A 4134-nucleotide genomic window follows, 5' to 3' on the forward strand; every position below is an offset into this window, starting at 1 on the left:
AGACGTTCCCTTCTGTGAAGATACGCCAGAGGTAAGTAGACAGCAGGTCTCCAAGAATAAAGGCCACTCTGCTGAATCCACACAGTATGCTTAGATACAATACGTCCAGGGGGTTCTGCGAGGTAAGATGTCAGTTGCAGTGCAGTACTAAGGCGGTACCGTTGTGCCCTAACAGCCAAATAACGGTCTATTCTTTCTCATGTCACATGTGGTTGGCCATTTCCTGGTCCCCGGGATACAGTTTTGGTCTCTATGAACTGTCACCTCATCCGAGAAACAACAGAACGGTTCACATTAGGCCATCGGGCCACAACAGTTTGCGACAGTCTTGCTTCCATTCTTCTTATGGTCCTCGGCAGCACAGAGTCTGTATCTTCTCTCGGCTGTACTGCACCGTCTGTGATTGTGTGCACAGCGAATGTGACTGTGGGACTACCCTGCAAACACTGCCCCGCTTGATAGTCCCCTGACGTCATTGTAGGCGTAGTTATCCGTTGATCGGAATGCCATTTTCCGTGCAGAACACGGTCGTAACCACATATGTTGACAGTTTGTATGATTATATCGTCAATTAGACACAGGACGGGGAAATAGCCGTTTGTTGCTCTAATTTTAGACACCAGTGTATTTTTCTTTCTCTACTAATTCAATTCTACCAATACTGCCGATAGATATACCATTTACTACGACATTTATGTAGTGTACCAAAACTACAGAGCCGTTGTTTTGGTAGAGTTAAGTTGTACATACGACTGTTTATTTGCCTCTACATGTCTGACATGAAATAACCGGTACCAGCTTACGAGCAGAAAAATACAGGGCCATTGCTGAATCACGTATTATCCGACTGTGTGGGGCCCAGTAGAATTTATAGTATCCTTAATGGATCAAAATTAATCCGAGGTGCAAAATTTAGGCACCTCGCCCCATATACATTTGCAAGCTGCAGAGCACTGCATGTACAATACATTAATTTATGACTTATTTTGCTTTGTATATCGATTTTCATTTTGGTATTTTTCCACAGATTTCTTAATACAAGAGCTGTGTCAAGCATTAACACCATACGTTTTGTGGTGGAACAGCGCTTTAGAAGGATTCCTGAACATTAAGTGCGTGTAACCCACGTCTACTTCTCTGTTTCGTGAGACGGAAGGGTCTGGGTTTAGCTCTTTTAAATTGTAAAAATCTTATAGGGGTTTTACAGGCAGCTGACATATTTATCTCCTCAGATTCAAATCTTGTAATCTTGGAAGAAGGACTGTGGTACCTGCATACGAGAAGCTTCTTGTATTTGCTCGCAGTTCTTGATTTTTTAATGGCGTATACGCCGAAAGCAGCTTCAATTAAATCCCTATGATAGACAGTTTCCTATAGATTAGGTAATGGACTTTAATTTACTTTAAAAATAAGCACCAAAAGCAGGACTTTACTATCTAAAAATTCTAAACAGCCTATGAAAAATTTGTTCTAACATATTTTAAATTTTGGAATCACTTTCATACATTTTAAAACGGGTTCACTGAAGAGCATGTGTAATTGCTACTGCTGATGGATTATCAATATATGCTCTGAGCACTATGGCACTTAACTTCTGAGGTCATCAGTCCCCTAGAACTTATAACTACTTAAACCTAACTAACCTAAGGACATCACACACGTCCATGCCCGAGGCAGGATTCAAACCTGCGACCGTAGCGGTCGTGCGGTTCCAGACTGAAGCTCCTAGAACCGTTCGGCCGCAAAGGCCGGCCTGATGGATTATCCCTGATCTGTTTTGGGTGAGGGGGACAAAAAGTAGTAGTGGAACAATGTAGTAAAAATATGTCACATATTAATGTCTTGTACATGCAGTGCTCTGCAGTTTGCAAATATATATAGGGTGAGGTGCCTAACTTTTGCACCTCGAATTACTTTTGATCCATTAAGGACACTGCAAACTGTTCTCACCTAGACGTACAATGACCAGTGCAGCAACACTACGCGGCGTGGATTCAATAAGTCGTAAATCCCATGCAGAAATAATGAGCCATGTTGCCTCTGTAGTCATCCATATTTAAGACAGTTTTCCCCGTGCAGGATTTTGTGCACGAACTGGCCACTCGATTACGTCCCACAAATGTTCAATGGGATTCATGTCTGGCGATCTGGGTGGCCAAATCATTTGACGAATTTTCCAGAAAGTTCTTCAAACCAGTCGCGGTGGCCTGGTGACGTCGCGAATTGTCATTTGGGAACGTGAAGTCTACGAATCGTTGCAAATGGTCGGGTTGTGCTCTTTGGGAGAGGAGGCCAGACAGCGACGTCACCGGTCTCATTGGATTAGGGAAGGACTGGGAGGGAAGTCGGCCGTGCCCTTTCAAAGGAACCATCCCGGCATTTTCCTGGAGCAATTTAGGGAAATCACGGAAAACCCAAATCATGATGGTCCGACGCGGGATTGTACCGTCGTCCTCCCGAATGCGAGTCCAGTTGCAAATGGTCTCCAAGTATCTGAATATAATTTCCGGTCAATGGTTGGTCCAGTTGGCCCAGATGACCCAGTACATTCCATGTAAATCCAGTTCACACCATTATGGAGCCACCACCAGTTTCCACAGTGCCTTGTTGACAACTTAGGACCATTGTTTCGAGGGGTCCGCGCTGCACTCGAAACCTACCATCAGCTCTTACCAACTGAAATCAGGACTCATCTGACAAGACCACGGTTTTGCAGTCACAAAGGGTCCAACAGATATGGTCACGATCCCAGGAGAGGCGCTGCAGGTAATGTAAATGTCCTGTGACTAGGGTCTCCCGACGGGTAGACCGTTCGCATGGTGCAAGTCTTGCGATTTGACGCCACTTCGGCGACTTGCGCGTCGATGGAGATGAAAAATGATGATTATTGGGACAACACAACACCCAGTCCTTGAGCGGAGAAAATCTCCGACCCAGCCGGGAATCGAACCCGGGCACCTAGAACTGACAGACTGTCGCGCTGACCATTCAGCTACTGCGAGCGGACGGCGCTGCGGGTGATGTGATGTGCTGTTAGCTAAGGCACGCGCGTCCGTCATCTGCTGGCATAGCCCATTAGCGCCAGATTTCACCGCACTACCGTAACGGATACGTCGTACATCCTACGTTGGTTTCTGCGCTTATTTCACACCGTGTTGATTGTCTTTCAGCGCTGACAACTCTACGCAAACAACGCTGCTCTCCGTCGGTAAGTGATGGCCTTCAGCCACTGTGTTGCCTGTGGTGAGAGGTAATGCCTGAAATTTGATATTCTCGGCACGCTGTTGACGCTCTAAATCTCGGAAGATTGAAGTCTCCAACGATTTGCGAAAAAGAATATCCCATACTGTTTCACGTTCAGAGTCTGTTAATTCCCTTCGTGGGGCCATAGTCACGTCGGATACCCTTTCACATGAATCACCCGAGTACAAGTGACAGCCCCACCAGTATGCTGCCCTTTTATACCTTGTATAAGCGATACTACCGCCATTTGCATATGTACATACTGCTACCCGTGACTTACATGACTTCGGTGAAAACGTCTCCTATAAATTTATGTGTTTTCCTTTTGACAGTAAAACCTGTGGTGTACTGACGGTAGCAGAGCCAGGATGGGGAAGGTGTAGGCACATTTATTTGGTCCAAGCCTTGTTGACACAAATTTATTATTTAACAATAATTGGTTATAGATCCAAGTTAACACAATTAACAGTTTAAAAGGAAATTTTTGCAATAAAAAAAATTTTTAAAACATTCTCTAGAAGAACATGGAGCCCCACTCTGAAACATTACATAAAGGTAATGTTAGTAAAAGGTATAATATATCGTACAATAGTGCAACATGTACAAATATTAACAATTACACCAGAAAAATATTGAACTTGTGACTTGTACCACATGTAAATCAAACGTTAAAAAAATTCAATTTTGCAAGAGTGCAACAAATTCCCTACTGCCTGCTAAAAAAATGTGGCAATGATAGTTTTTTTTGTTTTTTGTATTTTTGCTTCCTGATATCACTTAAGCTTACGTAAACCCTACACAAATGTCAATGTCAAGTGACATAAGTTCACCTTTCCTGACAAATACACAAAATTTCTAAATTATTTATATCAGTTAAGTAAGCTACAAGAT

The sequence above is a fragment of the Schistocerca cancellata genome, chromosome 1 (assembly GCF_023864275.1).
Source record: "Schistocerca cancellata isolate TAMUIC-IGC-003103 chromosome 1, iqSchCanc2.1, whole genome shotgun sequence".
NCBI lineage: Eukaryota > Metazoa > Arthropoda > Insecta > Orthoptera > Acrididae > Schistocerca > Schistocerca cancellata.